Genomic DNA, 26294 nt, shown 5'->3' on the forward strand with positions numbered 1-26294 from the left:
GTGCACATAGCGTGTGCACGAAACACAGTGCACGAAACACAGTGCACGGATGGGTTTTACTCATAAAGGTATGGGGGTCTCGGTGAGGGTTGGGGGGTTTTCTTCAGTTTATTTTTTCAGTTACAGTTGACATATTACAGTTAACGAGGGCCTGTGAAGATTATCTTTTGGCTGCAGAGAGCTGACAAGAGATCACACACCTCAAACTTCTCCATCTTTCAGCAATAACACCCTGCACTGACTTTTGTTGTTGTTTTTTAATTAAGGAACAATTTACATATAGTACTATTCACCCTTTTTAGTGTATAATTCTAAAATTTTCATAAACAGATATAGTTGTGTAACTCCCAACAGAGTCAAGATGCTAAAGAATACCTCCCCACTGCCCAAACTGCCCCACACCTCTCTGGTCAGCCCCTTCCTCCACCCCTAGGCCCTGGCAACCACAGTTCCATCTCTGTCCCTATAGTTTTGCTTTTTCCAGAATGTCCTACATGTGGAGCTATAGCCTATGTCGCATTTTCAATCCAGCTTCTTTCTCTTAGCATAATGCCTTTGAGATCCATCCAAGTCACTGGGTATTTCAGCAAGTCATCCCTTTTTATTGCTGCACAGTATTCCGGTATGTGGGTGTGGCACAATTTGTTTATCCCCTTCCCTCCCTGCTGGATGGTATCTGAGGAGGCCTGCGCAGAGAGGACCCTCACTGCCATCCAACAGCAATGAAACCATCGTCACCCATGCTGTCAGTGGAAGTCACACGGGGAATAATCACAAGTCATCCTACCTTTCCCAGGCACTGCCATCTCCCAAGGGAGAGATCAGTGACAGCCTAGTGGGGAGCTACACTACCACCCTCACCAAGCAGTAATGACGAGCTCCTCCTTGGGGGGGGTCAACAGAAAGTGAGTAAGTGACCTGGACCTCTAGCTACCCTCTTCTCCAGCCAAACAGCATCCAAAAACGCCAGCTGAGGCAGAAGTTTTAATCAATCCAGACTCTATAACATAGTACCCAAAATGTCCATGTTTTCATTAAAACTCACTTATACTAGGAACCAGGAAGAGCTCAAACAGAATGACTAAAAGACAATCTGTAGATGCCTAGACCAAGACACAAGAGACGTTGGGATTATCTGAGAAAGATTTTAGAGCAGCCATCAGAAAAATGTTTTGATGGACACTTACAAATATTCTTGAAACAAATAAAAAATAGAAAGTCTCAGCAAAGACACAGAAAATTTTTAAAAAAATTTAAAAACAGCCAAATGGAAATTTTAGAACTGAAAAATATTATCACCAAAATTTTAAAAACTCAACGATGGGCTCAACATCAGAATGGAGGGAACAAAACAACAACAACAAATCAGTGACTTTGAAGACACAACAATAGAAATTTTCCAATCTGAACAACTGAGAGAAAGTAGGCTGAAAAAATAAACAGAGCATCAGAGACCCATGGGACTAACAAAAGTTATAGTAATCATGTCATCAGAATCACGAACAGAGAGGAGAACAGGCACTGGGCTAAAGCATTCCAAGAAAATATGGCTGAAAACTTCAATTTGGCAAAAGATATAAACCCATGGATTCAGGAAACTAGTGAACCCAAAACAGGATAAAATCAAAGAAATCCTCACCAAAATACATCAGAGTCAAACTTCTGAACTGTAAAGACAAAGAAAAAATTCTTGAAAGAAGTGAGAAAGAAATGACACTTTACAATTCTTTTGTAAAGGAGAAAACAAATTCTAACAACAGCAGGTTTCTCATCAGAAACTTGGAGGCCAGAAAGAAGTGGCAAAACATTTTTCAAGGAATGAAAGAAAAGAATTGTCAACCAAAATTATACATCCAGCAAAAAGATTCTTCTTGAATGAAGGAGAAATCCAGACATTCTCAAATAATGAAAAACAAAGAGAATTTGTCACCAGCAGACATACCTTAAAGAAATGGGTAAAGGAAGTTCTCTAAACAGAAAGAAAACAATAAAAGAAGGACATTTGGAACATCAAGAAGGAAAAAGAACTACGGAAAGAGTGAAAATATAGGTGAATGTGATATTTCCTTTGGAATTTTCCAAATGGAAACAAAAGAGCACACTGGACTGATATGGCTCTAAATGGATCAGAAGAAATTTTCAAGACAATTGTAAACGGGGGAAGGTAAAGGGAGGTAAAGTTTCTACATTGCACGCCAACTGGTAAATAGTGACACCAATAGACTGTGATGAGTATCGCCCCATAATTAATATGAGGCTATCTGATGGAGTCTGCCTGAACCACAGACCACAAATGTGATCCCTCTGCAACCACACAGCTTCAGATTGGAGAGGATGTGTCTGCACCTCTTGTCAGTGACAGTAGGGCCTTGTGCAGCCAAAGCACAGCCCACCTGTGGCTGGCGGTCCACACAGAGTGGCTGTTCCTTCTGCAAGCCCTACTTCCTTCCACACAGCCCAGGAGCTCCGAAGGCTCGTGTCCCCACTATGCACAGACTCCCAAAGCATACCCATGGCTCCTGTTGTCCATCACCTGCTTTCTGCCCGTACTTCAGTGTCGCCTTTGGTTTGCTCAGCAATGCCAGACAAGGTCCAGTGTGGTTAACGCAGCCAACTTCTCTGCCCTTCGATGGTCCAACCACAACTTCTCCAATGAGATCTGTACCCCTTTCGAGTTTGCTCCTCCTCAAATACTCTGTCCCAATCTTAGGGTACCGTAGAGAGCTTCTTTGAGTCTTACAGTTACTCTTTTCTTACAGTTAATCGTGTAACTTACTGTGTGATTTCTACCCAATTACATCTAGCTTACTACAGAACTGGTGCTGGGAGTGGGCCCAAAAGATAGATCCCTACAGACGGGCCCTGGGGGTTGCCTTGATCACTCCACTGGACTTGTGTGCAAGGCTGAGCTCCTGGCCAGTGAGAAATTCGATGCTTGTAACCCATGCTGAGCAGTGGCATCACCATTGACCAGGCACAGGTAGGTGATCGTGATAAAGTGCCCACTGCAGCACGTGGCTCGGGAACCCAAGTGACTTCCACTCCTGCCCCGTGGCCGTAGCGATGACCGTAAGGGCTGTGCTGTGAGATGAACTGTAGTTTTTATTTTATTTTTTTTTTAGGGCCCTGGGTGCTTACAGAGAGAAAACGACAAGGTCAGGTTCCTTAACTCCCACTTCAGGTCATGGTCTGAGAATCAGACAGCCTTCCCGACAGCCCTAAAAGAATCTCTCATTTCTGACCGCCACAGGGCTGACCTTGCTGAAAATCAAACAGAAAACTTAATGGTGCAAGTTGCTGGATAAAAATGGCCGTCGACTCCACAGTCTCACCACGTATCTCATGTGAAAATTAGGACAGTAGCTCGGTGAGAGCGAGATCCGAATGAGGACATCTTATTGGACGTAGAGGCACGGACACTGTTACCTCCAAATCACGCTGAGCCTCTCCTACCAGTGGCTTTCCCTCCTGTGTCCAAGAACACCAGCCTTCCTCAGCCTGAGAACCCTGTGACACTCTCGCTTGGCCGAGATGCTCTGAAATGGATTGTTCGTTCTTGTCAGAACCCTCCACCACCCCGTTGCCAAAAGGCCCATAACTCAAGCCAAGTCTCAGCCTGATACAGGGGGACAGGTGCACCCGACAGCCAGGAAGGAAATAACTTACACACCAAAACGGGGGTGAGCCTTGCTCATGTCTGTCAGCAGAAACCTGGGGAACGCGTGTGGGGGGATGGGTTCTAAGGGTGTTGCACCAAGAGCGGCAGAAAATAACACCAGGGATCAGTCCAGCTTCATTGGCAGGGCTGCACTGAGTAGAGTTACTGGATTTAATGCATTATTTGTGCCGCTGGACGTGACTTTAACAGCGTACTAGGGTGGCCGACTGAATCCTGGGCACAATGGTGACTTACGTTTAATGAGGTTGAGATGCCAGTTTCCCTGGCATGACGTGGAGGAAGGCGTCTTGGGTAACCAGGAATGCTGGACTGGGTGTATCATGCGCAGCTGTCAAACTCCTCTCCCCCACCCCCTCAGTACAATCCCGAAGAAGACCCAGAGTATCTCTCTTCACTAGGGCATTGGGAATACATCAGTGAGGGGCGCTTGCCTCCCTGAAAACTTTGTGGTTGATCTTTTTTTAGGCCAAGATGGCAGGGAGGGAAGTCACCCTTGAGAAGGACTCCCTGGTTTCAGTGGGGTGACGGAATCCCAGAATCCCAGAGGCCAAGCGGCAGCACTTAATTGTCAGAAGAAAAGGGGGCATGTCAACCACAGGACAAGAGGGGCATGCCAGACATCAGAATCCTCTGGCTCTGAGAGCTCTCCAACAGCAGCTGACTGATCATCGTGTCCCCAGGGGTGAAACGGGTGCTGAGCCCACCAGGGTGATTGCTTGATCTATAGACCAAGAAACGTTCTAAATGTGGCAGCCTGTAACCTTACCTGAGTCACCAAATACAGAAACACAGCCTTTCTTTCAGTTTTCAGACCTAAGTCCGTCCACAGACCCAGAGGCCTTTGATTGAAGAGAAGCCTGGGTCCCCTTGAAAAAGGACCCTGTACTCTTGCCACAAAGACACACTATAAATCTTCCTCCTTGCCTTCCCTCGAGGGACCGATGGCCACATACTAGAGTGACTGTGATTTGGGGGGAAAAGTAAATACTCAGATTTTCCAGGGATTACTAGATACTCCAAGAGGTAAAGAACCCACAGTAGCTGAGGTTCTGCCCTGAGGGCGAGGGGAGTACGGGTTGGGCTGCTGAAGGAGGGAGTCACAGCTACAAACCACAGGCTGGGGCCAGTTCCAGAAACGAAGACGGGAGTGGCTTTGTGTGTGGTCTCTGTGCCCGTTACGGGAATGGATTTATTTACATGTACTAACCATTCTCTACTTCTTTATCCTTCACGTTTTTCAAGTTTATACCTGAGTTATTGGAGGTGAAGTTCACAGTTTAGCTTTCACGGAACAGAGTTTTCAGGGAGCCCTTGACTAGATCCGAGGGGTAATTGATAAAGCCCACGATGGACGCAATGACTGGGTCTTCTTGTTTTGAATACTGAGAACTTCTTCACTTGTAAGAAAGAGAGAGGGATCTGTTGTCTTGTTGTTTTAAGGGAGTCCTGATGTGAATAAAAGGGTGTGTATGGAAGCTGAGCAGCCAAAGGCATAGACTGTGTCGGTCATTAGTTTATTACCTCTTGACTCCAAATATACTTTTCAACATTTGCTGTATGATAAACAAAGCAACTCCTTTAAGCTTTATCCCTTTAACGTGGCCACAACACCCAGTTTTCCCAATAAAAGGTGCTGGAAGAACATTCCAGGAGGGAGTGTCTTCCTGCGATATCCAGCAGGAGCCAGAGCGAGGGTCAAAAAGTATGGGTATGAGGACATCTTCGAGAGCCTACCCCTGCCAACAGCCCCAGATGCAGTCCCTGTGTAACCTCGCAGACTCGGCCTGGCGCTAAGCTCTCTGCAGCCCCCACACGTGGAAACCAAAGCTCCCGCTCTGCCTGGCTGCAGCCTGCCTGTGGCCAGAGGGTCCCCGTGGATGTGCAGCAGCTCCTTCTGCAACCCCATGCACAGCCCACCTGTGGCCGGGGCCTCCGCAGAGAACCACTCCACTTCCCACCCCTGCAGCCAGTGAGCTCCCAAGGCCTCTGTCCCCACGGGTGTGCAGACTTCCGATGCACACCCACGTCTCCTGTTGTCGACTGCGTGTTTCCTGCCTGCACTCCAGCGTGCTGCCTGTTATTTGCCCCCCAACACCAGAGAAGTCCCAGTCTGGCTAAATCAGCCAACTCCTGTTCTCTGGGGGCCAAACCACAGCTTTTCCAGTGGGGTCTGAACCTGTTCCAAGTTCTCTCTTCCTCTCAACTCTAGAGTTCTTATGGTCACTCCTTGCACTGTTAATAATTCCTATGTTAAACTTCTCTTGTTGAACCTGCTATGTGGTTTCTGCTTCCTGATTGGACCCTTGCTACATCAAGATAGATCATATCTTGGGCCATAAAACAAACCTCAGAAAATTTAAAGAATTGAAATCATACAGAGCGGGTTCTCTGACCATAATGGACTAACACTGGAACTCAACAACAGAAAGATAACAGGAAAATCTCCAAACAGTGGGAAACTAAACAGCACACTACTAAATAAGCCGCAGGTCAAAGAGGAAATGTCAAGAGTAACCAAAAAATACATTGAATGAATGAAAGTGAAAATACGACATCTTAGAATTGGTGGGACACAGCTCATCCAGTGCCGAGAGAGAACTTTGGGCACTAAATGTTTGTATTAGGAAAGAAAACAGTCTTGAGTAAATAATCTAAGCTCCTACCTCAATAATCTAGCAAAACAAAAGTATAGTAAACCTAAAGCAAGCAGAAGGAAGGACATAATAAACAAAAGAGAAGAAATAAATAAAATTGGAACAGAAAAATAATAAAGTCAATGAAAGAAAAGCCTTGGTTTTTAATAAGATCAATAAAATTGATCTTTAGAATCTCTACAAAGATCGAGAAATGAAAAATGAGAGAAGACAGAAATTACCAATATCAGAAATGAAACAAGGTATGGCACTACAAACCCTGCAGACATCCAAAGGACAATACAGATATACTGTAAATAATTTTATCCCTATAAATTTGATAACTTAGACTAAATGAACGAACTCCTCGAAAAGCACAAACTATCACAATCTACCAAATATGGAATACATCATGTGAATAATGCTCTGAGTATGAAACAGACTGAATTTGTAATTTCGAACTCCCAGAAAAGGAGTCTCCAGGTCTTGATGGTTTCACTAAAGAATTGTATCTAATTAATCTTTAAAGAAGAATTCAACCTCTTCCAGGAAACAGAAGAGGAGGAAATAGTTCCCAAGTAATTTTATGAAGCTAAGTATTCCCCTGATGCCAAATCCAGACAAAGACAGTACAAAGAAAAAGAAAAAAAAAGAAAACTAAAGAGCAACACCTCTTGTGAAAATAGATGCAAAATCCTTCACAAAGTATTAGCAAATAGGTTCTGCAACATGAAAAGAATTTTAAATATAGACTATCACCAAGGGTCCCAGGGATGCAGCAACAAAATCCACCATATTAACAGAGTAAATAAGAAAAGTCACATGATTGTATCAATTGAGGTAGAAAAAGCTTTTGACAAAAGTCAACTGCTATTCATGATAAAAATCTCTCAGAAAATAGAAATAGAGGGAAAGCTTCTCAACTTGATGAATATCCACAGGTAACATGATTCTTAATGGTGAAAACCTGAATACTTCTTCCCTAAGACTGGGAACAACACAAAGATGCCCCTCTTATCCAACATATTCCTAGTACTGGAAGTTCCAGCCCGTGTGATAAAGCAAGAAAAGAAATAAAAGACATACAGGTAGAAAGGAAGAAACAAAACTATCCTTATTTGCAGGTGGCACGATTGTCGATGTAGAAAATCCCAGGAAATCTACAACAAAACTTCCTAGAACTAATAAGGAAGTTTAGCAAAGCGACAGGATACAAGATCGACATACAAATACCAATTCTCCTTCTATATACTAGGAATGAACAATTGGAAACAAAAATTTAAAACACAATGCCATTTGTAATCACTCAAACAAAAAAAGTAACTTAGGTGAAAGTCTAACAAAACATGCACAGGACCTATATGCTGAAAACTACAAAACACTGATGAAAGAACTCGAAGAAAATCTAAATAAATAAAGAGACATATTGTGTTTATAGATCAGAAGACTAAATATGTTAAAGATTTCAATTCTCCCCAAATTGATATACATGCTTATTTCAATTTCTATCGAAATCCCAGTAAGAATTTTTGTGGGCACAGACAAGATTATCCCAAAACTTATACAGGAAAATAAAGGAATGAGAATAGCTTGATTTTGAAAAAGGATAAGAATATGGGAAGAATCGGTCTACTTAATTTGAAAACTTATTATATAGCTATAATATTCAAGACTGTGTCATCCTGGTAGAGGAATAAACACATCCATAGAACAGAAGTTAAAGAAGAAGGAGAAGGAAATGGAGAAGAAGAAGGAGGAGGAGGAGGAGAGGAAAAGGAAGAGGAAGAGAGAAAAGAAACAGACCCACTCAAATATGGCAAACTGACTTTTAACAGAGGTTCAAAAGCAATTTAGTGGAGAGAGTACAACCTTTTCAACAAATAGTGCTGAAGCAGTTGACATCCATGGGCAAAAATAAATAAATTGCCACCTAAACTACACACCTTACTTACATAAAAATTAACACAAAATGTTAAAACAGGCTTCAATGTAAAACTATAAGGCTCTAGGAGAGAAAAAAATATATAGGGGAAACTCTTCAGGATCTAGAAAACAGAAAAGAGTCCTCAGACTCGACACCAAAAGCATGAGCCATAGGGAAAAAATTGATAAATCAGACCTCATAAAAATTAAAAATATTTGCTCTATGAAAGCTTTGGCTTTTAAGAGAATGAAAATAGCAGCCACACACCAGGAGAAAATATTTGCAAACCACATATCTGACAAAGGACTCCTATCTAGAATATATAAAGAACTATGAAAATTTAACATTTAAAAAAAAAATCAACAACAATCCAACTAGAAAATGAGCCAAAGAAGATTTACAGATGGGAACAGCACATGCAAAGACATTCAGGATCTTTGGCCATTCAAGAAGTGCAAATTAAAACCACAGTGAAATATGACTGCACACCTATCCGAACGGCAAAACATGAAAATCATGACCACACCAGATGCAGGGGAGGATGCAGAAACATTGCAGCTATGAATGTGAAGCCACATAGCCATTCTGGAAAAGAGTTGAGCAGTTTCTTTTCAAAAATTACACATGCAACTACCATTCAACTCAGGAATTGCAGTCCTGGGCATCCGTCCCACAGAAATGAAAACTTCTGTTCACACAGAAGCCCAGACACGAGTGTTCAGAGCAGCTGTGTTTGTAATAGCCAAAAACTGGAAACAGCCCAGAAGCCCTTCCGCAGATGACTGTTTCAACCAATGGCAGTACGTCCCTGTCATAGAATATTACTTAGCAGTAAAAAGGAGGGAACTATTCCATGGGGAGCCATTAGGTGAGTCTCCAGAGAAGTATGCTGAGTGAGAAAAGCCAATCGCAAAGGCCACACCCACTCTCTATGGCTCCAATTATATAGTGTGCTTGAAATGACCAATTATGGAATTGGAGAACAGCGAATGGTTACCGGGGTGAGCGGAGGAAAGAAAGCGGGAGGAAAGTGAGTGTGGCCACAGGGGATCCCTGTGGTGACGGAAATGGTCGTATCTCGATGGTGTCAACACCAATATCCTTCCTCCTGGTTGTGATTTGCAAGATGTTACAACTGGAGGAACCTGGGGGAAATGGTACACGGGGTCTCTCTCAATTATTGCTCACAACGGCACATGAATCTATAATGGTCTCAAGACAAAATGGCGAATTTATCAAAATCATAAATAGTAAAGAAATAAATAAAAAGAAAGAGAATTGAAACAGGAACAACCTTCCTGGCATGTGAGTTGAAGTTATCGAATGTAGCATCTATGGTTTTACCTAAAACCACGTCCCTGAGCCCCACTCAGCATACTTCATTTTCCTTCACTTTGTTTTCTCTGTATAGATTCACTTTTCCTTATGTATCTGTATATTCAAGGAATATTTTACATCACTACCGAGTAAGGAAAAGCTTCACCGCTGCTGTGAATACAAAGGGATCATAATAAAACTACAGCTAAGGCTATGAAGACCTGCGAAGACCTCTCACTAGGTTGCAAACCAAAGCAGAAAAAAGACTTTCTACGGATATGCCCCAAAAGGGCTCTGCAGATATTTCTGAACGTGACCATTCCAGGGTAGCTCAGCCATCATCTGGGTATTTCGGGGTGACCCTGCTTACGGGGAACTGCTCCTATCGGACCATCCCCTCCCCAGCTTCCCAGCTGAAGTGCAACCTTCATCCGTTGGCTTTTTCAGAATCTTCCCACAGTCCCCAAGTTTGCCACAGAAACTAAGCACTTGCTCTAATTAATATCTGCCTTGTGGTCCTAAATGATTGATTTTTCCTGGGGCAATAGAATTAGGGTGGTTAAAAGGCACATTATTGTAAACGGGCCCTGACATTTATTCTGCTTTTCCCAGTCAGCTGATATTATCATTTTTCTAAGTTGCATCCTGTCCCCCATTGCATTGCGGCAGATAACATCTCTGGTTTCATTCTTACAGAAAGATTTGCTACGGGAACCGAGAAGCACATTACCTCCCAGAACATGGGCCCTGGGGCTTATCTGACAGACCCTCCATCTCCTAGCTATTTTGGATACTGGGAAACCAAATATGTGTATAAATACATGGTCCAGACTCCATGGTCCCTTATAAATCTCATTGAAAAATGCTACCCTTGGGTGGTTGGTAAATGGGACCGCTATAAATAATATCTCTATCAAATACCTTGATATTTAGATTATACTGTGCATTTCGCTTTCCCAACTCTTGGGCTGACATAATTGATGTTTCTAACAAATGTTCACCTTCGATTTAGTTAGGTACATCATCACAACAGAACACTGCTTACAAAGCACCAAATTTTCTTACAGCTTGTTTTTATGTTTAGTACAACGTGGTTTGTGGACCTGGTTTCTGACAGCCATTATGAATTGCGGTAAATATTTTGACAAAAACCAACCGTGGTGTTAAGCACACAAGAGAATTACGAAACTGGCTCAGACCCAGTTTTACGTAGCATTTTCTTGCTAACTGCGCACTTGAAGATAAATATATCATTCAGAAGATAGGGTAAAAAAGAGTTTGCTTTTTTTTTTTAAACTGACATCTTCTATATGCCTGTCTCATACAGCATGTTACATACCTTTATGAAGAGAGATGTATTTTCAGCCGGTGATGCTCTGATTGAAACACAAATGGCCTGGCCTGAAACTGAGAAGACATCGCAAGGTCCGGGGAAGACAGGTGGCTGCCACCTGGAGAGAGGGGGTGCTCCGTGCCCTCCTCCCTGCCTGTGTAGGGAGTTCGCGACTCTTAGCTGAGAAGGTGACTTAGGCATCCTCCACTGGTTCCCAATGCGCAGGCAGCATCTCAGGGGACAGAGACATGCTCCAGGCATCTTAGGAAATACAAGGAAAGAGGGTGGCCTTCCATGGCTTGGCCTTTGAGTCAATTCCGTCTCGAACTGAGACAGGCACCGTTCTGAGCAACCCGGAGGGGACTCAACAGAGATGAAGCCTGAACTGGCTCAGAAATAGGAAGTCAATGATTGTCTATACATTACTTAATGTCGCAGTCGGAACCCTTTGAAAACAGGAAGAGATAGATGCAGAGAGGGGAACAGCTTCGAGCCACAGCTCGTGGCTTTGGCATAAGTGTGACTTAACTACGGATCTAAAACCCCGTAAACAGACCTCTGCCTGGGAATGGAGGTGTGCAACCCACTGCACGCACGTTGAAGTTGTTCTGTGCAGGCTCGTAAGAACTGGAGCCGGTCTGGTCATTTTCCTGGTCACGGGGTTAGGAGCGTCTGCAGAGCCTCCCCGTGAAAGCCTGGATGTTCCTGGGGGCCCAGAGGGAGCACCCACCTCCATTGCAGCTGATGACGGCGGGAGGCCCCACAGGCTCTCTGTGAGGCTCTCTGTATTCAAAATTTTGACATTTGCTTCAATATGGAACTGTTTGCCTTAATTTTCATATTTAAGATACTACTCTAAACTATGAAGTTGATGACTGAGCTTTGGGTGCCCCTTAAATTCTGCTCCTTCAGTGAGTCCCTCTCTCTCGCCACGCGAGTCCTAGCCCTGCTGTTTCTGACTTCCGAAGGAGTGATGGAGAGTGAAAAACACAATTATTCTAAATGAGGGAGGCTGAGAGGCAAAACGGGTCTCTAACTCAGAACAGGAGCTAATGGCAAGAAACGCGTTTGGAGTGAGACGGACGGGCACCAGATGTGAAGCTGACCACACACAGTGGTGGTGTGTTAGCTTCTTTCAGCCAGTTTCCCGATGCTCTGAAATGTGCCGTTTTTCACCAGGGAGAGGGAGGCTCCCTCGCCCCACTTTGCCATCAGTGATACCCAGCTGGTCGTGGGTCTAAGCCTCATGTTAGCTAGATTGGGTTTGGGGCGGGGGGTTTCACACGGCGCAGTGAGCTGAGCTTTGGAAGAATCCAGTTATGCAGACTCACGTGGCTCCACTCCCCCTGCCCCCACATCAGTGGGCATGCACCTCGCTGGCTGTGCAAACCGCTACGCACAAGAGGCCTCAGGGAGCATGCAGCTGAGAGTGGACGAGAGATAGATGCAGAGCCAGCGGTCACGCAACTCGCCCATGTGAGTGGGCCTCCACCCACTGGCATGTGGAACACAATTCACCTCCAGGGTCCCTTCCCCTCCCCAGGGACCCTCAGAACCCAGCTGTCAAGGAGTAAATGCCTACCAGGCCCTGACACTGGCATCCATTCTGATATATAGATACTTGCACCTCTCTCGCTGTTAAATATGACAAGAGCCATCCCAGGCATGAAACATATAAACACAGCATTATGGGAGCCCAGGAGAAGAGGGTTTGGGGAGCCTTCCTGGAGGAAATGACAGATGAGCAGGGCATTGCAGGATGCACAAGAGTCTGACGGGCAGAAGCAGCAGCAAGAGGTAAGCTAGGGAGGCCTGAAAATGTACGAAATGTGAAGACTTGTGAGGCTCCACTGCCCCTGAAAGGGACAGGGCCATGAGGCAACCATGGACCTGGGGAGAGAGAGGGGGATACTAGAAACTCAGGTTGGTACCAGCCAACGAAACACCCACACTCATGCTGGAGAGATGGGCCTTCCCCTGGAGTGGGGGAGAACCCCCAGAAGCCTGAAAGCTGGAAGGCTCAGGAGCAGACCTCAGGAGCAGAGGTCTATGGAAAAAGAGAGGCTACAGCAAAAAGGGGTGAATGAGGCTCCCTCAGGGGGCAGGGCCAGGTGGTTCCCAGGCTTAACTGAGGAAGTCCTCAGACACAAAATTGTCCCTATATCCTAAAAAGACCTGGATTTGCCTTTTTTCTCCCCAGTTGCAGTCTGAATGCCCTTCATTAAGATAAATTAATGAAAAAGTTACCTCTACGAGAACTACTTAAAAATAAATCACCTTTGGAGTTGATTAAAAATAAATATATCGGCAGGTGAATGGATACACAAAATGCGATATTCATACAATGGACTATCATTAGGTCATAAAAAGGAATGAAGTGCCGATCCATGCTACAGCGTAGAGGAACCCTGACAGCATGGTGGTAAGTGAAGACGCCAGACACAAAGGCCACTACTGTACGAGGCCACTTATCTGAAATGTCCAGGAGCAGCAAATCTATACAGACAAGAAGCCTGTACCGGGGAGGGAAGGCAGTGAGTGCTAATGGGTGCGAGTTTGTTTTGGGGGCGTAGAAGATGTTGTGCAATGAGATAATAGCAATGACTGCACAACTCTGTGTGTGTACTAAAGACCAGTAAACGTTATAGTATGTGAGTTATATCTCAATATAATAAATAAATCGCTCCCCTTCCAATTTTTCTTAGCACCATGATGTAATTCAACTCTCCAGAGCATGCAACAGATAACCAATGAGTTAAGCATGTGGCAATAGTCACCACAGAAAAAGTCATTTTCAAAGAATGGTGAACTCGCTTTCTCGGGCCTTGTATTCCCAAGGAAACAAACAAAAACGGTATTACCGCTCCCTTGCCAAAAGCAAGGCTCATTTGGCAGAATTGCAGCCTGCAGTGACTGTTCTTTAAAACAAAGCTATTTCAAAGAAAAAGCAGCAGAACCAGGAGAAGACGTCAGACATTCTGTGTGTCCATGTGAGACCAGGTGAGAGGAACAGCGGGGTCCAGGGGCCATGCCGCATGTCCCTTCATCCCAGCAACACACATTCCTGCAGAGACAGCCGTGGCCACGGGAGCTCAATGAACCTCTGCCTTTGGGATTCAGTCCAAGGGACCTTCCCCAGTCCCCCAACGTGCAGTCATGTGGCAGAGAGCCACAGGGAGAGGGGCTGGCTGCAGCCAAGTTCAAGTGCAGCCACCTGGCTCACCCAGGGCTAAGGCTGTGATGAGCCTGAGCAGGAAGCTTGGGGCCCAACGACCTGGTGCAGCCTCCCCAGCAAGCAGGGCACTAAGCGCTCCTCAATGCCTCAGATGAGTCAAATCGATAGTGACTGCAAGACAAGTCTCTCTGGCATGTCCCCAGGGGCTGTCCCTGTGCCCACATCCTGCTGCCTGCCTTTATTCCCTTCCCCCCACCTCCAGTGGCCCTCTTCAAAGCACCGAACTGAGTCTAGCACAGCGTCATGGTCCCCAACGTATGTTAAATAAATAAATGACAACGGGTAGATAAGTTCGCTTGTGTCTTTGCTTCAACACTCTTGTATACACCATGGACACAACTGGTGAAGGACCAAGACGGGGCAAGACCAGTCAAGACAGCCTGCCACCCCTCCTCGGGCGACTCTCTGAGATGGATGCTCGGAGCATGGCTCTCGTTCTGCATGTCCACCCCGTCTCAGGTTAGCTGTCCGTACGTCACGGTGACTGCTCAGGCATTCCTCTCTGTCCCCACCACATGGTGGGCTCAGTGCTGGGCACAGAATCAGCCCTCAGTCAACATCTGCTGAGTGACAAAACTATCAGATTCTTCACTCCCTGAGCGAACCCAGACCTTTCATTGAGAGACCGACAAACTCACAAACCAGGTGGGACCTTCCTGACCTGGCAAACCTCATCAGTGCCCAACTTCGGCCTCTAATCAAACTCAGGGACTTGGGGGTGGGGGTGGGAGTGGGGGTAGGGGTGGGGACAGGGAGGCAGCGGGACCTGGCCCCCTCTGGGGCTGGACACCGCTGTCCCTTGGGAGCTCACACTCAGATTTTCGTTTGAGCCAGTTCCCAATTCAGGCTCAGTTGGCTCCTCCTCACGCTCTCCCGATTGTCATCCACGTGTGATGAGCAATGAGCTTGAACCTGTTGGAGCCCTGAAGAAAGGCGCACCCCACAGACAGGTGACACTGTACTGGTGGCTGTTCTCATTTTGTGCAGACAGAAAAGCTCCCCCCTCCCCAAAGTGTAATTGCACAAGTGCCCCATGCAATTATCCGTCTGCACGTCCTCAGAGCCACTTAAACCATGTTTTTATTTAAAACATGATGCATCCAGCCAGTTTTTGATTATCCCTGGTAATGGGGGTCAAGGATCAGTTGAATAATTGAAATGGAAACTTTATTTCCACCGAGCGTTTCCTCCACCTCCTTCTTCCTTCCTTCCGCTCAGGAGAGAGGCGCTGTTGGTTTGTGGAAGTCCCATCCCGGCCCCCGCCAGGCCTTTGTGACTGGCTTTGGGGGGACGCTGAGCACCGCCCTTCCCTTCACTGGGGCTGTGAAGGAAAGGGGCTGGACACAGCGTGCCTTGTTCCTCGTCACCAAGCTGCGTGTCACCTTCACTGATATTTGTAAGGTATTTCTTCACGTTGACTTGCTCTTGTCACTCAATTTGCCCCAAGCTGTAATCACGGTTGACGCGGTCATAATGTCTTTTTGTAACAGCCGTTAAAATAACTCCCTAAGTATTAACTTTTGTAAAAAGTGTTATCAAAAGATACCACCTGATTTGGGTACTAGAGGAGAAAGAGAACCCTCAGAGAAGTACTGTTGCAATCCAGATAAAGTCTGGGGTTCAGGCACCGCTGAGGACCAGTCATGACAAATGCCCCACGCTCGGGTCACACCCGGGGGAATGGGTACGGGGACGCCCTGTGCTAACTTTGCAACTTTCCTGTAAACCTAAAAGAACTCCAAAAGGGAAAGTTTATTCAAAAGAAAGAAAAAGGCCCACCTAAAGTTAAAGAAGTTTTAAAAAAAGTTTTTTTTTTTTAAAGAAGTACCACTGGGGGTCTGATAATAGTCCTTAGGAAATGACAGACCACCTCCTGAGTCAGTCCTTCGGATTCTTCTGACACCAGGACGGGCTGAGTTTGGTTGGGTGTCTCTGGCCCAAACTCTCTGGGGAGGGCTGAGTGAGGGAGCAGAAAGATGCCCGGTGCCATGGCCAGTGGCTCAGTGAGTAGAAGGCAGAAGGTCACCAAGAGGACGTCCCTCTGACTCACAAGTTCGTTTCTCCAGAATGGTCCTCATTCCTTCTCCCTGTGCAGCAAAGGCTGTTGGGAGATAAACGCCCCCCCCCCCCGCCCTGCCACTCCGACCCTTTCCAGAGCAGCTCCCATCACGCTGGTGGAGATGGCTCCATCAGGCTGGCTCCTGGCTTCCGGGGCCGTGACTGACACGTGGCGGGGAGGTGTGAAGCCTGGCAGGGCCCATCACCCACGGTGCTCTCCCACCGGCATTGCCTGTGCAGTTCTCCCAACCCCGTGCCCCTGGCTGCAGTCTCACAGAGCCACATAGAAAGCAAGTGCCTGAGTGACAGACAAACAGCAAGGGGGAGGCAGGGCCTCTGGTTCCCCTACAAGTGTGTCCCTATTTAGGAAGACGTGATGGTGGTTCCTGAGCACTCGGCCACCAGACTTCTCACCCCCGAGTGTAAAAATGAAATCACTTTCAGCACCTGAAGTGATTCTGTTGGCATCACCCACTGCTTTTGGAGATTAATTTTTTAGGCCAGAAAGAAAAAGCCTGACATTTCTTTCAGCGGTAACAAGAAAAACTGGTTACCCCCCTCCTCCCACGCTCAAAAGTTTCTTATATAAGGAGTTTGTTTTTGTTTTTGTTTTTCAAAGGGAAGAGTTCACAGGCCCAGATGGAGAACAAAATGGCAGGGCTGGGACCCCACCCCCTACCACCACTTGGGAGACAGGCTAATCAGCATCTTTTGGATGTATTTACGAAAACAATATGTTTAAATGTTTCAATAAACAGATTAAAACACAGATTTGTATATTAGCCTCTGCCAGCTGCTTCTTCAGCCAAGAATCCTTTTGTCCTTGTGAAACCAAACGATGATTGTTCTGTAAGCCCAAGTCCCAAGCTGAGCCCCCCGGCCCTTCTCAGAGATGTAGTTTCTCTTCCTTTTGGGGGCCTCTGATCTCACACTCTGGCTTTATCTCCCACTGTCTTGTCCTTGGCTGTGTTCTTATGGTAAGGCCCCCAAGCCCTTTATAGAAGGGAGCAGAGCTCCGGTTGTAAGCCACCCAGTTTCCCTCCAAAGGCAGAGTTCAGAGTCCCATCTGCACCCAGAGGGAAGAGCGAGGCTGACATGGGTGTCACCCTTCCCGCAGCACAAGCACAGCCATCTCCAGCTCTCCGTGGGACTTGTTTTTAAATGCTGGGCATTTCAGGGTCTTTGGTTGAGCGCCAGGAAAAACGCACACCTCACACATCCATTCTGCAGGTTGACCATCGCTTCATACCCTCCAGGAGGGGTTTCCTAGCACATCTCTCAAAACCAGACTCTGAAGATGAAGTCGTCCCAATGAAGGGGAATTTGCCCCTTCGCTCCGGGTCCCCATCTCATCTCTCCCCATTCCCAAAGGATAAGGGCTCATGGGATTTAGAGGCAAAAGTACTTCCGGGCGATCTAACACGTCCCTTCCCCTTCCGGGACCCATGGCAGTGCCCCCCACAGAGCTGGCACCAAAGCCTCTTCACCTGGACCTCCTGGAAATCATGCCCAACGAGATTCAGCGCAGAAGTTAAAACCGGTGTGCCACCCCCACACTTTCAAGGTCATAGAGGCGGGACCAGAGCCCACCTCTCACCAGAACCCATGCAATTACCCACAACACCAAACTGTGGCTGCCACTGTTTTTGTCACTGTGTTCTATGCACATACGTGCAAACATACGTGGACATATGTACAGCTGTGCAGATGAGAATACTGACGCACACGTGTGCCAGCCCCTCTGCTTTCCCACCCACCGAAACCAGAGCTTCCCAATGAGCTCCTTCACTTCCCATGCCTTGAGAGTGTTTTGTCTTCACTAGATGGTTCTATAGTCTTTTATGTGATACATAATCAAGATAATTGGGGAGAAAATAAGGACAAAAGACAATCAAATAGATACTAATGAGAAAAGCAATGGAAGGAGAGGCCACCCCACCACCACCACCACCAGCTGTCAGGGAAATTACATTCAACAGTTACCTGTCTACCAAATATTTCTTGAGTGCCAACCAGCTTCCAAGCTCTCTTCTAAGTCAGAGGATTAGGGGACAGTAAGACAGAGACGGTCCTTACCCTCATGGGACTGATATTTTAGTGAGAGAGAAAATCATAAACAGGAAAACACATGAATGAGTAAGGAAACTTCAGGTAGAGATACGTGTGAAGAAGAAAGAAAAATGGATGACAAGTGATGACAAGTGACGACAGAAGGGAAGGAGGCATCGCTGAGGAGAGACCTGAAATTAAAGACAGATTCAGCCATAGGGAAACCCAAGGACAAGAGGTTCCAGACAGAGGAAGCAGTAAGTACAAAGGCCCTGGGGTGAGGCCTCACCTGTCAAGGTAAAACCAGCAGAAGACTAAGGGGTATGCAGAGGAGTGGTGAAGAGGAAAGTGCTAGGAGACGAGGCCACAGGGCGTGGAGAGGACAAATGACACAGAGCTTTTCAGGCCACAGGACAGCTTTTATTCTAAGTAGCATCCACCACGGCACGGAGGTAGGGAAAGCAACCGAAAAATACCAGGGGCAGAACAGAAGAAGGAACTTTGCACAGAGTCTGAAGAAGAGGGACACTGATGAGAGAAAGTGGATGGGAAAAGAAAGAATAAATTTGGTAAGTATTGCTGTGGGTGGTGGTTCTAGCCCCAGTGCCAAAGAAATCCAAGCAAGGAATGAGTCTATGACCCAATGCGCCCAGGACGCGGGGACGTCCTCCACCTCCAGGGTCCCGTGGCAGCGCGCCCCTTCTTCCTCATGCACCTGAGACAGGGTATTGCAATGACCTGTGTGTGTGTCAGTCTGTCTCACGAGACCATGCACTCCTCAAAGACAGGGACAAAAATCTAGCTCTCTTAGCTGAGCTCCAAGTAGGTCCTGGGTAAGGGGCTGTGGAATGGAGCCCCTTAGTTATGCATGTCAGAATAAAAGTCGCCTGTGACTTTTTCAAAGGAAAAGTTCGCCTCCGCACGAAGTAGCAAAGCAGGAATGCCCTCTCCGAGGCCAGGCTGGCCAAAGCATTCGTGGGTCCTAGTCCCTCCGTGACTCAGCATGGTGGGGACACCATACCTCTGACACGCCCTTCTGGGGGTGTGCTGGTGGGCCCTTGGGACTGTCAAATGTGTTCATCCAGCCTCCCGATCAGGTCTTGGCAGCTGGGAGACCCAGGCGGCCTGGGCAGCGGCCAGAACAATTAAGCACTTCACCTTGGAGCTTGCTCCACTGGGAAGCAATCTGCTCGTCCTGCCAAGCCTTCTGCTCCCCCAGGGAGCCCAGCCCATGAAGACGTGCACGGCCCAGTAAGGAGGGCCAAACAGAAACCAGGCCCTGACCTTCTCAGCAGTCTGGCAGTGGTTCTTAAGCATGCTTCCTATCTGTGACTTCTTCCTGTTCTCTTTGGGTCCAGTTATGCAGAACTTGGCTCAGAGAGGAAGAACTCAGAGAGTGTGGGCCAGGAGCCAAGGCACGTGTTGTCCAAAGGAAGGCGGTGGGGAAGCCAGGCGGAAAACAGGGGGACTTGGGAACAGGGTCTGATGAGACCCTGTTCCGCTGCTAAATAGCCACTGAGCCCATTGGGCCAGGGGTGGTGGTGGTGGTAGCCAAGCGGAGTTTTGATCGAATTGTACGGGTCACAACTCACAAAAGTCCAGTGATCTACCTTCAGCCTTGCCTCTTACAAATCCATTCTTCAGCCATAATGAAGGTACATCTGCACAGCCCACTCTAGTTATAAGCCCTCAGTGGTCCCAGCTCTTAAGTGATCTCCTCTGCCTGCAAGACCTTGTGGGCACTGGCCTCTGCCACCTCCCCACACCCCACTTCTTGTTTCTGCTCCCCGGGAGGCCACACAACACTGGCCTTTCAGTTCCTTATGCTCCTGCTCCTGCCGTGTCAGGGGCTCTGCAGGAACCACACTATTAAATGTATCATTACTTGCAAGCCCCATAGGTCAGGGACCTTTCTACCTTGTCATCAGCTCCGAGCCCACTGCCCGGCATGGTGGGCAAATGGATGTACCTTCCACCCATACTATTGCTTACGTTGCTCCCTCAGCTAGAGCGCCCTTCCTGCCCAGAGCCTACTGTCCATCAAGGCAGACCCTAGCACTGCCCCCTAACAATAGCCCCCGTGGTCCCCCCAGATGGAGGTATCCCCTCCACCTTGACCTTCAGCAGCACGTTCTCTGCGGCTCTTTCTGGAGTGTACCTTAGCATCCTCGCACAGTAATGGAGTTAGCTTGGTTTCCTGGATGCTAAGATCTTCCAAGGTGAGAGCCACATTCAATAGTTTAATTATAATTGCGACGAGTACTAGGGAATCGGAGCCATCAGGGAGTGGGCATGCAAGAAGGCTTTCCTGAGGACCTGAGACTCAAGCTAAGATATGGAGGTCTGGTGGGAGGCAATGAGGGAGAGGAGAGGAGAGAGCATCTTGGCCATGGGAGTGGCTCCAACCCCAGGCTGCTCAGCAGAAGGATACCCCGGGGAAAGGGGCTGCCTCTTCCTCGGCAGAGAGAGATGCCAGAAGTGCCTCGGGAGGGTTATCCCAGGACACCGGAGCCATGTGGCTGGCTGGGGGTGCACAGATCAAGGTGGCAAGTCATGAACATGTCGACACCCTCCCCCAGCCTCACACGTCCACCTCCACACCAGCCCCCCCCGAATCTTCACCCAGCCAAGAAAGCACGTGTGCGCACTTGCTCACACGCACACACACGCCTCCCGCCCCAGCCCACGTGCAAGCCGGGAACGTGAACCTCTCTGGGGCCCAGCGTGCTCAGTCAGGGACACCTGCCCCTGCCGGAAACCCAGGGCTGAGGACTATGCTCACGCATCTCCCATCCAGGTAGTGCAGTCTGCTGTGGGCCAAGTGTATTTGCATATGATTTGCATGTGTTGACACAGCCATTCCCATCTCTGCACAGAGCACTTCCAAGCTAACCTGTTATTACTGCTCCTCTGAAGCCTGCTTTCCCAGCGCGCAAGCTGCTTCCCCACCCACTGCCAGAAAGTCCTATTCAGTGAGACAGGCCGCAGCTGACTGAGCACCCTGAGTCACGCCAGCTCCCTGGCCTCAGTTTCTCCCCTGGACGATGAATAACAACACGCCTCCACTGGGCAGAACTTACCCGCACGTAACATGTCAGTGGGCGCCCAGGGCTGAGGGCCCGCTGGACTTATTATTATCAAGGCTGCTTTATTTTTTTATTGTCACAGGGCCAGAAAGCAAGCCTGGAGGGAGGGAGATGTTCCAGATGAAGCTCTGAGTCTTGCGTGGTGGGTCCCCTGTGTGCCGGTTACTCATTGTAGCAAATACATAAAAATTACAGGATGCCTAGTTCAATGAGAACTCAAAGAAACAATGAATAATGTGCTCGTATAAGTGTGTCCTGTGCCATATTTGGGACACGCTTATACCAAGAGAGTATTTGTTGCATACCTGGAATTCAAATTCTAACTGGGCGTCCTGTGTTTTATCTGACAACCCTACCTGGGGCCTGAGGCCCGTTGGCTTCCATCATTACTAATATCCTGTTTTCTCACAGCTTCTACCGAAGCCCAAAGGAGCACGGACTTGGTTTCCTAAACGCCCAGCTTCCCAATGTGGGATAGGAAAGGAGGGCAGAGGTTACATGTGAGGTGAACTGAGAGCGGCTGAGGGGAGAGAGGGAGCGAGGGAGGGAGAACATGTGTTTCCTAATTTAGTGAAAAGTCTCAAATCCATCCCTCTTTGGCTTCTGTGAGGAGCCTGGTGGTTATCACTGCGAACGTGAGGCCGCGTTTCCTGTGGTGAAGGCTACGTGTGTTTTCATCAACAGGGCCTGTTTCTAGGGCTCCTGTCAGGATGTGAGGCCCGTGGCAGTTCGCAGAGGAAGAGGAGAGGCGGCAGGGAGGGCCTGTGGCCAAGGGCTGCTTGGGAGTCAGGGCCCAGCTCTGGGGGCTCCCTGGAGAGGCCCCGTCCCCCACCATTTGCAGAGCTTCCCCATCGCACCCCAGTCAACTGGGATCCTTTGCAGAATGCCGATGTAGCAATGTGCCTGATTCCTTCTTTATGCAGGGATGGCACGGAGCTCGGGGGGCACTGGCCGGAGTCACCATCAGACACAGAAGGCTCAGCACTAAACCTACACGGAAGGCATCCTCCCTGTGCTCGGGGCTGTGTGGTCTGTCCCTTCCATGGGCTACGCCCCGGCTTTTCCGCTGGGATGCGTGTACTTCCGGAACGGGCAGAGTGCCACAGGAGTGCACCTACTAACGGTACAGGTAAACATGTACCTCACCCAGGAGGGACAGGTTTCCATCAAGATTTTTTTTTTTCAGGGGCAAGTGTTATTTTATAGTAAGGCCAATGGCTATACTAAGAGTACAATGCAAAAATTTATATTTTTAAGATGAAGTGTGACAAATAAAATATATAAGGCTCAGTTTCCTCCCCCCTGAAGTGGTGGTGGAGACAGTGCCAGCCTCACCGGGCCGTTGCAAGGATGAAATAAAGAAAGGCAGGTGAGCCCCTCCTCCTTGGTGCAGCCCTGGGCACCAGTAGGACCTTCTCTGATCAGAACTTTGACTACCATCGAGACGGGTCTCTGTGATTCAAATCCCTCCATCTTGTCTTGCAGGTCAGAACTCCATGTGCATTAAAATAAATAAATAAATAAATAAATAAATAAATAAATAAATAAATAAATCACAAAGCAGCAAAATTACTGAAGATTTGGGGCACCAGAGGAAGCTTTCACTTGATTTTTGAATCCTCTCGTCAGGTCTCAAACAGGACAAGAACCTGAAAGCCACTGGCGCTATCTGATGTGCCACGATGGACGCCCACCTTGTACATTTGTGACCACAGACATGGCTGGTCTGGAAGGGGCCAGAGAGTCTCGTCACCGTGCCTGGCTCTCCTTCATGGCCCCATGCCAGGGCTGAACACAGGGGTTCCCAGCCCAGAACGATCCACCAGTGCCTGCTGAGGAGGCCCTGGGGACGAATGTTACCAACAAGACTCATGCAGACACGTGTAGTTGAGATGGGTGGGCTTGGCGTCCCTGAGGCAGCTGTCTGGGCGACAGGATATAACTGAGCTTCCCGGCATAACACCCAAGGTCAGTGCCCTGCTCGCTCACACCCTCTGGGTCGTTCTGACCTTTCTTCTTCAGGACGTCAGACATTCAGGGGTGCTCCTTGAGGACCTGAAAATCGACTTTGCCAAGGGTCATCAGCAATCACGCACCTTGTATTTCTCCTCTCAGCAGAGAGGCCAGCCACGTGCCTTGGGAACTCCCCGCGCCCACTCAAGACACGTCCGTGCCTTTGTCTTGGACAGACCCACCAGAAATGACTCAGGAAGTAAGTGAAGACTCCACGTGGGCCTCAATAAATGGCGCTGAACGAGTAGCCAGTGAGTCCGTCCGACTCTAAGCTACTAGGGGAATATTCTGAAGAAGAGAGTATAAGGCATGTCTTCTAATTAGGGGCCCGGATATAGTCATACTTTCTTATTGACCTAATAATTGTTGCCAGTGTACAAAAACCGTTGTCCCAACAGTTCGACTCCCACTTGGCCTGGCGTTTCTCTCTCTCGCCTAGTGCTCAAGCCGGCTGCTATTCTGTGACCACCTTGAGAAGCACGGCGCCGTGCTCATGAGAACTCCTGCATTTAAATTCTCTCCATATTTACAGCCATGGCTTTGACACGTGGACAGGCTTTGGGGGTTAATTAGCCTCACACGCGATTTCAGCCAACATCCGATCAACCTCAGCCCCATAGTTAGTTCCTGCTGAAATCTAACCTACCTTGGAAGACGTCCCCGGTTATGAAACCTACTTTGTCCAAATCAGCCTTGTTTGGAGATTAGGAGACCCATTTTTCTTCTTTGTGATGATGGAATTGTCCCCAACGCCATTTTTTTAATTTCAAGCCATGATCCAACATCTTTTTCTTTTTTTTTTTTTTAATTTCAGCATGTGCAGCCTTTCCTTTTTGAAAAACAAAGCTAACAATCCAATCCTCCCTTGGCCAGTGGCCAGACCCCCGAGCGCTGGAGCCAGGAGATTAACGGATACACCCGGAGAGGGCAAGGCCAGAGAGCGGAACATTCTGGACCCGTGTTTGTGTCGCAGCCCAGACCCCGCAGGACCATGGGGTGCCCCTCCACCAGGGTCGACGCCTCCCCATTTGAGTGACATGCTAAGGGCCTTCAGAACCTGTGAATGAAACATGCCTGTGACATTAATGAATGCCAGGCAAAATGTAACAGATCTTGGAAACTAAAAATAGATCTATGCCAACGGATTCATCCCTGACTGCACAGAACTCGGAGCTTTTCTATCTGCTTCTCTTCTACACGTACATTGCATTACGGCCTTTTTTCTTAACCTCCATCTTTGTTATTCCTGTTTTATTTCTCTCCTTCTTGTCGACAGGTTTAAACCTTCCAGAAGAGATGTCCCCACTCGGCTTCCCTCCGACCCACAAACATGCTTAATAAGCAAGGAAATCATTTCCTTTCCTGGCTCACATGGTCGGGAGCTGTGTCATTTGTACTTAATATTTTCCATGCAGATGTTCCTGCCTGTTGCATCATACACAGAACTCTACAGCTTTGTTTCCAACTACGGTCCCTTCTATTTTAAACTTTGCTGATTTCTACTGGGAAGGAAGCCTATTTCATACAGATTAGCTGGACAGCTGGGTCTGATGGCTTCTGATTACGGGGCTTGGGGTCACTGGGGAAACAGGTTTCCCAAAGCCCCTTGGACGGAGAACCATTCCACATGGCCCCAAAGGAATGGGTCAGTGCTCACTCCATGGAGGAAGGGTCAGCAGCCTGAGTTGGAAATCAACAGGTCAAACCAAAGGCAGGAACAGACCTGAGTCCACACCTCGGGCTCAGGAGGCTGTGCTGGAAGGTGGAGGAGGGGGCGTTAGACACCCCCTGGTTCAAAGGCTCTCGCAGGGACCTGAGTGGGGGCTTGTGTCAGAGACGACTGCGTGTGCTTGGCAGGGAGCATCCATCATGCTTGCCTGATAGAATCACTCGGGAGGCAACAGACAAGGCTCAATGATTAAGGTCCCTTCATCTGGCCTGGCCTCCCAGACCTCCAGGTGCATAAAGAAATCATAAAGACCTCTCTCACCTTTCAGTGGTCAGTCCACAGGCAGGGGGGGCTGCCGCGTTCTCCCGAGAACCGGTGGCTCCGATGAGGCAGGAGCTTTCTCCCTGCTCGTCCCATCTCTGCCTTTGCTTCTCTTTATGCCTTCTCTAGAGAAACCGAGTGCTGGAGATTAAAAAAAAAAAAATTGTGTGTGGGGGGGTGGCGGGTGGCGGGGGTGCCGGGGCAGTGTGGGTGGCAGAGGGACACCGGTGTGGGTGGCAGAGGGACACCGGGGGTAGGTGAGCAGCCTGTCCTGGTGTGGGTTCGGGTTTAATGGCCGACGCTGGCGCTACGCTTTGCCTGCTGAAGCTCAGTGCCACTGCAGCTCTGTGTGTGGGCGGCGGCAGCTACACGGCTGGGTTTCAAACCATTACACTGAACATTTGCAAACAGATAAAAAAACAAAGCCATCCGGTACAAGTGGAAACTTCTGTTTTCCTTTCTCTTTCTACACTGTCTGCCCTTTCACCTCTCCTCTTGGGTGTTGGAGGGGGCTGGGGAGGGTGGGCACGTCCCCCCTGGGCTCCCCCTACCCCATCTCTTCTAGCCACACCCCCAACGCCCCATGGCCACCAACATGGATGAGTAAGTCACATCAGCCAGACTAACACCCACAGCTTTGGGAACGCCCAGAAATTGGAGAAACAGTTTCTCTTCTCCAACGTCCTGCTCAGAATCCAGCCGCTGAGTGCCATCACACCCAAAGAGGGTCTGGGCTGCCATACTTGCTGTCTCACCCTTCCTACTTTCAGAGCTACCTTAGAACTGGCCAGCGGAGGCTGGTGAGGTGCCCTTGCACATCTGGGTGACATTTTTCCCAAGGAATATTCTGTGGGCGGTGCCATGAGATACCCCAGGAAAAGGAAAAGTGTCCTGTGGTCAAATTACTTGAGAACTGTGGTAGCTGGTATTGCTCTTGGATAATCACAGAGCGTGTTAGCAGGTAAAGGCTCTGAGAA

General features: G+C 48.1%; 1 protein-coding gene across 1 annotated transcript in view; it reads right to left on the reverse strand.

The window, feature by feature from the left end:
- The window catches only part of ZNF831 (zinc finger protein 831), a 58883-nt gene extending 33512 nt beyond the window's left edge, over positions 1 to 25371 (reverse strand). Inside the window, exon 1 of the mRNA XM_033095445.1 lies at positions 25318 to 25371. The gene's annotated coding sequence lies outside the window, so the exon portion shown is untranslated. The remainder of the gene's footprint in view (positions 1 to 25317) is intronic.
- Positions 25372 to 26294: the final 923 nt, after the last annotated feature.

This window comes from Rhinolophus ferrumequinum, chromosome 23 (assembly GCF_004115265.2).
Source record: "Rhinolophus ferrumequinum isolate MPI-CBG mRhiFer1 chromosome 23, mRhiFer1_v1.p, whole genome shotgun sequence".
Taxonomy (NCBI): Eukaryota; Metazoa; Chordata; class Mammalia; order Chiroptera; family Rhinolophidae; genus Rhinolophus; species Rhinolophus ferrumequinum.